This window comes from Nelumbo nucifera, chromosome 6, assembly GCF_055504915.1.
Source record: "Nelumbo nucifera cultivar China Antique chromosome 6, China Antique-T2T, whole genome shotgun sequence".
Taxonomy (NCBI): domain Eukaryota; kingdom Viridiplantae; phylum Streptophyta; class Magnoliopsida; order Proteales; family Nelumbonaceae; genus Nelumbo; species Nelumbo nucifera.
The window spans coordinates 4,720,137-4,728,899 of NC_142654.1; the positions used below are offsets into that span (position 1 = coordinate 4,720,137).

At 39.8% G+C, this 8,763-nt stretch overlaps 1 pseudogene; it reads right to left on the bottom strand.

The window, feature by feature from the left end:
- Positions 1-2,267: 2,267 nt before the first annotated feature.
- Positions 2,268-4,751, bottom strand: LOC148790565 (uncharacterized; annotated as a pseudogene).
- Between the last annotated feature and the right edge of the window lie 4,012 nt (positions 4,752-8,763).

Below are 8,763 nucleotides of genomic sequence, written 5' to 3' on the forward strand. Positions count from 1 at the left end.
GCTAATATCACAGATACGGTGCATTTTTTAATTGTACTAGCCGATAGAAGCGTTACACGTAGTAGTTAATAAACCGGAGACCAAAGGAACCGGTTGAATTTTATATATTTTTTTAATTTCTTCCTCTCAAAAGCCACTCTTCCGTCTCCACGGGACCACGGTTCATTTTTGTAACTCTGAACTACAACGGTGAAGCTAGCAAAAGCAAAACCCTGAAAATGGAAGGATTCTGCTTGCCTGGTCTACATGCGTAGTGTTCCCGTGGAGAACACATACTAACTTTGTACAGCACCACTTTTGAGTTTGAATACGTGCAAAGAACACAGTGGAGAACAAATTCTTTAGGCTTTGAAGTTTGAACCAAATCCAACTTCAACGTGGGCTCATTATATGGGCTAATGGACCCATCGTTCATTAAGTCATGGACTTTTGACCCTTACTGATCCTTAAACTCCATCGTATAATGTAGACCATTGATGAGGCAGGGAAAAGAGGAATCTTTGTAGATAAATAGAGGAAAAAGAAGTGTAGTGTAAAATAGAATAGGTAGGGTGGTCGAATTGCTTGCTCACCAGAACAATACCTCTCCAACCTTTGGATTGGAATAAGTGCCTTTGTTGATTCCACTTCGAGGATCGGGGTCCACCAATTAAGATTGATGTTTAGGATAATAATTTTCATATCCAATTGTTATATATTTAAAACCATCTAAATCTACAAATTAATTGTTATATAAAATAAAAGAAGCGTGTAGTTTGCAACTTTGCATCATTCAATTCTTTTGGGCCCACTTTCTCCGAAAAAATATTCGTTTGGGCCCATAGACAATAAATTTTCAGAAAAGCCCAAGTGGTCAAGTATCTATCACAGTCATTTAATAATATCCTTTTCTAGGCCCAAGAGATATGCTATCTTTAGACTCAGGTATTTTTATGTGTTTACATACAAATCCAATCAACCACTGTTATCACTTGCACAGTTGCACTGAACCAACTCATCAATTCCTTTTTTTTATATATATTGAGATGAAAAGATGATTCATAAGAAACAATATCCAAGAAGATAAACATAGAACCAGCAAAAGTAAATAATACACTAAAAGACGAATTTGGATTTGGTGGTGCAAATACAAATGTGCGTATCTGACACACTAAAAGACGTGCTAAACGCCTCCCTTAGGCCGTCAGAGACGAATCTCCTCACAGATTGAGCGTCATACCAACATCACAATGCATCTCAATCGTACACCGGGAATATCTATTTATACTTTATGTTATAATTCATAAGATATGCTTCCAATACACGATGGGATGGGATTGAGCTTTATGATGAGCAAACATAGAGCAAATCCCGATTCAAGGGAAGGATTCAAGCCACATCTATAGGGAAATTTAGATTTTAGTACCTTGAACTTTAGAAATAGTGTTAAGTTAGTATTCAAATTTTCAAATACATCATTGTAGTATTCAAATTTTTAGAAAGTGTCAAATTGGTCCTTAAACTTTGGGGGTAGTGTCAAGTTAGTATTCAAGCTTTCAAATGTGACCCTTTTGTTACACTCGTTAATACATTCGAATTCGAATTCAAATCATGCTTTTGAAAATTCGATGGATCCTTATTAGATATGCCTTCACCGAATCTAATCTTATCCATTTGCAGCCCTACTTCTCCTTTTGTAAAGGTGGATGCCACCTCATTTAACATTCAAAATTTTTCAATTAAATAAGAGGCATGGCTGAATCATCCACCGTGAGAAAGAAGTAATGCATACTTATAAGATGGAACAATTTTTTGGGGGGACAAATTTCTTAAACTACCCCTAAGGTTTAGGAAATTGATTAACTATACCTCTACTGCTTAAGTGTTGTCTTAAAGTATTCTTACTATTTTCTGACAATTGACTATCTCTACCCTTACTGTCTGTTAATATTCCGCCAAATTCGTACACACATAACACCACGTGATGTATATGTATTTTTTAAGAGAATTTGTCCAAAACCCACATTCACTTTTTATGAAATCTCTTAAATTCATCATAACTTTTCAAAACGTCCAAAACTCACTATGTCAACAAGATTTTATTTTCTAAAACTCACCATCCACGAACACGGTTAAAGTTCATTGACCCAAGTTGTCCACGTCAACCTAAATGCAAGTTTCTTGACTAAACTGCCCCTGAATGGTGAGTTTTTGATGTTTTGAAAAGATATGGTGAGTTTCATAAAAAGTGATGATGGGTTTTAGAGAGAGAGAGAGTTGTTCTTGAACTTGCAATCAATCCAACAACCCTCTGCAATTCAAAGTAACGTGATGAAGTTACAACAATAGAGGAAAGAACATGATGGAGAGAGAGAGAGACGAGGAAATAATTACAGCGAAGTAGATGATACAGCTGGGTTTTATACATATCTCGTGACCCTGCTCTTAGAAAATCAGATCTTGTTACTAGTTTATACAATTGGGTTTTATACAACTAAAACCGCTAGGTTTATACAACCGGGTTTATACCCTGCTCTCGGAAAATCAGATCTTGTTACAGTTGGGTTTTATACATTTCTCGTGACCCTGCTCTTGGAAAATCAGAGGTGTTCTCATTCCTTAGCACTTCGCTCTGCGGCTTGCCGTTTTCTCCTTGTCCTAACGAAGCAGTGTCGTCGACAAGCGGAGGTAGCAACTCCAACAACAGTAACAGTGGTGAGAAGTTGTTTGGAGGAGCTATTGCAAGAATCGCAATCGGGTCGGTGGTGGCTTTCCTCTTGATTCTTCTGATTTTGTTCCTTCTCTGCGGAAGTCAATCTCAAGTCTTTACGTTCTTAGATGATGGGAAAAGCAACAGATAATGGTGGATGAAGTAGCGGCCAATGCTTTCTCACTATTAAGGTTTTGGGTAGGAGAAAAAGGAAATGGAGGACCAGCATGATGAAAAGAAAGCTCATTTCTTCTCTACATTCCGAAAAAGGGAAATTTACACAAAAACAAAATTCCAAAATGCATAATAGAACTCAACATCTGAACCAATCTTTTATGGTTTTCGCCATTTTATTAACCCCAAGCCCCCCATATCCTCTCCCCAATAAAACTCACAAATCTCCTTACCGAACCTCTCCGCTTCTTCACTTTCGCCTGTCTCACCACTACAAACCTCCAACTTTTCTAGATTATCCAACTCCTCTCTTCCCGAAATCTCTTCAGGGCACTTCCCATCATTCGACCCCTCATTGAACACTCTTCTTTTTTGTTCTTCGTGTTCGTCTTTTGCATCAAATCATCTTCAAAAGCATCAATTATCTCGTGAATCAATTGACGATTAGGTGAAGAGTCCCAGCAAACCTAGTAGCTTGTATAGCACCTGAAGCAGTCGCAGTGAAATGAAGTAGGGTGGTCTTCGGAAAGACTCTTGTGGTTGTTGTTGGAAAATGGGGTCAATGCAACTTTGGAGGAGAAGCTTTGAGGTGCATTTGAAGATGCAGTCTTTAGAATGTTATTTGCCCCCACTCAGTTTTACCGAGTTTGTTGTTGGGTTACAGGCAAATCCGTTCCCAAGATACAATAGAGCCTTGGGCTACAATTTGCAACAAGTAAAGTTGAAGAATCTCCGAAGAAACCTTCTGTGAGACTGTAGCAGACCGGACTGAGAAAGAGAGAGAAAGTGGATTTCGAAAATGTATGTTTTTTGAAGTCTCATTCATGCTCATTAAATAGTTTATGAAGAGGTGTGAAGAAAAGGTAGGTGCTGGTTCAGAGAAGGCACCTTGAACAGTCACAATTTCAAACATTGTGACTATTTAAAAAGTGGTTAACAGTTAATGACTGTTAACTTTGAATTATGCCTCTTGATCACACCCGATCAGATCGTGACCGTTGATTTCATCAACGGTGATCAATGGTCAGCATCACACCAAAACCAAAGCCACCATCGTGAGCCACGCAAAGTGCGAGCAAAATGCACCTCATTGCGCCGCACACATGCGTGCGCAGTATCAAACCCCCATACTCTCCTCTACTATTTCTAAGGAGCGTAAATCATCTCCTATTAAAATACTAAAAACAAAGCTTATAATTTTCCAATGTTCAAAACTAGTTTGTGTAAAAGAAAAACCAATTTTTCAATCAAGTGTGCAAGTACAATTTCTAATGTAATTGACCAATCAAACCCATTAAATTTAATCTCTTATGAAATTAAAATCTAATAATTGTTTTTGGTTCGACCACCGGAAAAGCTTCCCCACTATCGGAACAAGAGGTAAGATAAGCCAAGACTTTCCTATCTTCCGGTGAGCGCCTGGGTGAGCTTCAGAATCATCGCATGAAGGAAAGCGAACCGGTTCAAGACAACAATGGGTGAGGGTGATGGGGGAGAGAGGGAGAAGAATGATGGGAGCAAATCTGGGATATTGTAAAATGGGTCAAACATAATAATAGTGGGTTTTGGACAATTACCCTTTTTTTAAACCCAATTTTATCTCTCTCCTCCGTCATTATCTCCCTTGTTTCATCACCGACGCTGCAGCAACCGACTTTTCCACCTCCGTCCCCTTTCTCTCTCTCCCCCCGTTCTCCTTTCCCTTCAATACTGTTTGTTCTTATGGTTCTTTGGCCACCCGATGAAGATTGTGACTGCTAGAACAAGAAAGGAACGATAATCAAGGGGATGGAGAGAGGGAGAAAGAGAAGGTGGAATCCGCGTACACTGATGAAGGGCGAGGGCGACCTGTACATAGTCCATGCCTAACACCTCTCTTCACCGCCATTGCTATAAATAGTCGCGCAAACCTCCCGCAGTCTACACTTCTTCAAAGAGCAAAGATTCTTATTTGAGACTTCTCCTCTCTTTATATTAGTACTCTTATCACACAATTCAGTACTCCTTCCTTTGACGATGGTGCAAGTGAACCTCTCCAAGGCAACCATGCTCGTCTTCATGGTGGCGATACAGTCAGTGGCAACCGCTATTAAGGAGGATTATTAGCTCTACCCTGAGCACCATACTGTCCGTTTATGTTCAGGAATCGGGAATTGATTGAACCAGGGAGGTCAACCTGCTACTGGAGAAGATTTGAATGTTAAATCGACTGAACCAGGGAACCGGGAGTGTGCAGCTCCTAACCTCCTTCTAACGGCAAGGACGACCAACGAATTACAATGGGAGTTTGGGGAGGAAAGCACGCTTGTCTGGACGCGAACTTTATCTTTGGACGATGACGGTTTGGAGATAGCACTAATAGGTTGGTGTGGAGAGCAATATCCGTTGTTCGAAATCCAAGAGGAACTCGATCTCGTAATGTGGATGCTCTTGCTGATTCAGATCAACCGATGACAGTAACAGAGGGTAGGGAGTTTAGTGAATGGTTGGGGGAGGTCAAAACGATAAAAGAATAAATCTCAGCGGCAGTCGCGATGGTCTCCTCGATGGCCTCAACAATCTCAGTGACAACCGCTACTATGCCCTTCCAGGGTGATAGCGAGATGGCGCCATCCCCGGCTCCTTCCATGGTCTCAGGGTCACCCTTTGCTCTACCCACTCTGCTCCTCCTGCAAGAAGCGCCATCATTTCACCAAAAGAGAAACGGTTTCGGATTTCAGCGGGATGCGTGTCCATGATGCTCTCTTTCACTGAAGAAACAACCGGCCATCCAAATTTAGATTTGTATGAAGTAACAATTTTTTCCTTCTTGGTTCGACAATCATTACTCTCTTTTTTTCTTGAGGAAGTGTCAAAACTTTTTATTTTAAAAATTTAAAGAAGAATAATAAGTAAAATAGTCTTTTTAAAAATAAGTGTCAAAGGATTAATTTAACTAAAGTGACAAAATAGCAGATTTTCAACAACCCATCAAACGACAGGTTTTAAAAATGGGAAATAATATACTCTGCAGCATATGCCACGTACTCATGCATTGCCCTTTCGCAAGAGCTGTATGGTTGGCTTCTCCAATAGACTAGCAAAAAGTTGACTCAACCCATGAACTCAACTTGGCTTGAAAAAACAATGTTAGGGTCTAATATTCAGCTACATGAATTTAAGAATGGGCCAACCCGACACAGGGAAAAAAATAGGGTTAGGACCTCTTATTTAACTACTTAAAAAAAGGATTGAATTGGATTGGGTCATGGGTCAACCTATTGACCCGATTGTTAGTCTAATTGGGATTATTTATGCATTGTTAGAAGTTTTTCACTGTTTAATTTTTATCATTTAGTCTTTACTCTTTATTATTTACTTTTTGAAATGTTAAATATTTAAGCCTTTTATTTTATATTTGGAATTTCAAGGTTAATTCCTTTAATCTTGTCATTTTTCATGTATTTTTTCTTTATTTTTTAAATTTTAGTTTTTTTGGATGATCCAAATTGACCCATGGATCAACCCTAATCCGGACATTTAGGGTAAGGATCCAGCATTTGACAACCCAACCTGAAATTCAGCTTGCCCTAAAAGTGTCTTGACCCAACTCGAACTTGACCCACCCAATCCAATTGCTAGGTATAAATCTCCTCTCTCTTTAGCACCAAAGGCTATTTAACACTAGTATATGAAAGAATGATTAGCAAAATGCCTTTCAATCCCCTTGGAAAAAAACATTTAGGGTTAGGGTCTAGCATTTGACAACCCAACCTAAAATTCAACCTGCCCTAAAAGTGTCTTGATCCAACCCGAACCCGATCCACCCAACCTAATTGCTAGGTTTAAATCTCCACTCTCTTTAGCACCAGATGGTATTTAACACCAGTATATAAAAGAATGAATAACAGAATGCCTTACAATCCCCTTGGAAAGTGATGGAGCGCAATTCGGTCGGTCCTAGCTGTCAACGATCTTGCCTCTGACTGGATCAAAAAGTGCCTGAAACGGGGAGGAAAGCGAATAGTCTTCGGGGAGGAACCCGGTGAGAATGCTCCGAAGCTCAAGTTAGTATTTTCTCAAAGGCAAGATAAAAAACCAGATGGCGCAAAGTTATCACGTACCTCTTTTCTTTGGGGGAAGGGGGCCTTTTATAACCACTTCGCGCACTCACTCCCAAGCTCCTATCAGGTCGGGTATCATTACCTCTGCACTTCTGCCAGTTCGGGTGTCATCACCTCTGTTGGGGCAGACAACTGCCACTGCTCTCTTTGTCGGATCCGTCTCTGTAACTCGAGGTGGCGGTGGCAGGTGGCCGTTGAAGTGCGGTTGCCAAGCGTCAGATCCTAAGTCAGTCAGGTGCGTCGCCTCAGGATACGGACTCCTTTGGTGTTAGGTACGGTTGTTTAGTTCGGCGGCCTGGAGACGAAGTGCCGGAGTAGTGTGCGAGGTGCTCTTGAGTTCAGATAGAAGTGTGGCCCGAACTGCCCTGGGGTGGGCTAGTTTGGGTTGTTGCCCTTTGCGCTCCTCGTTAGGCTCGGGGTCAAAGGGAGAGTTTGGACTCCTTTTAGGGAGCTCGGACCGCTGGTTCCTCCTTTCGGGGCTCGCGCCTTGAGCGTACTGCCATGCCGAGCTGTTGCTCTTGCCAGGTCACCTTTGGTTGCTTCCATGTGTTGGGTGGCCAAGAGATCGGGCCAAATCTTCCTCCATCAGAAAGGTTTGGATTAGAAACCTAGCAATAACATGCTGAGAAAATTGGAAAGGCGAGGAACAATCTAGTCTTTCAAAATAAAGATGACTCCTCCATGCATGTAGCTTAAATCTATTCAAGGTGGATGTAAGAGCCGGTGGGTGCTACATCTACAAGTGAAAATACATATTCAGCCTTAGAAGTAACATGCCGACATCTATTATTTTCTGCCATTTATTCCCTTCCTCCAAAAGGATGGATCAGAGTCAAATGTGATGCAACGTTTTCAAAATCAAGCAGGGGTGGATTCGAGCCGAGCTAAATACTTGGCTATTTGAGTTTGGCTCACCAAAACAATGTTAGGCTCGAGCTCAAGCTCAAGCTCAATTTTGAGCTAGAGACTTGAGTTCGAATAAGGCTTGGCTCAAAGCTCTCAAGTTCGAACTCAGTTACGAGCCAAGCTTCCTATAAAAAATAAAAACTATACATATAAAATTATTTTTTTATTTTACATGCAAAAATTAAGAATTATAAACAAAATTATTATCACATATACATTTACATATATATAAATATTAGGCTTGTGAGCCTCACGAGCCTAGCTTCATTAGACTTAAGCTCGACTCGATTAACAAACAAGTCTATATATCAGGCCCGAGCTCAATTCAAACTTAGTTTAAATCAAATTGATCTTTTCGTGAGCTGAGCTCAAATAAATCATGAAATGTTCGATTTATTTTCCAACCCTAGTTGTAAATGAGTCGGGTATGCTTTTGGGACAAGCTGTATTAATTCCATATTGCAAAACCATTACCCATTCCATTTATTAATAAGGAGAATTGGGTCTGATCCGTCTAGACCCAATCTAATCATAGTTGAGATCTATAATAGCCGATGATAATACCAAAAGAATTTTTATTTTTCATGATATAACATAATAAAAATAATTGTGCTGCTAAAACAAATAATTTTAACCAATATTTTCTTATATATAATTTATGAAATTTACTCTTTTGAACATAAAAATATATAAAATTATAAGAAAACCAAGAAACCTTTACATATTATTAGATGTATAATTGGTTTGGTTTTGAATCAATTCGGAGAAAAAAAAAAAGTCACGATCCAATTATTAATGGGGACAAAATCACAAAACCAAAACCGATATAATCTGTGGGTGTGGCCAGTGGGCTCCTTAGAGGTTCATTTATTTCCCGGCTTGTGACCCTAA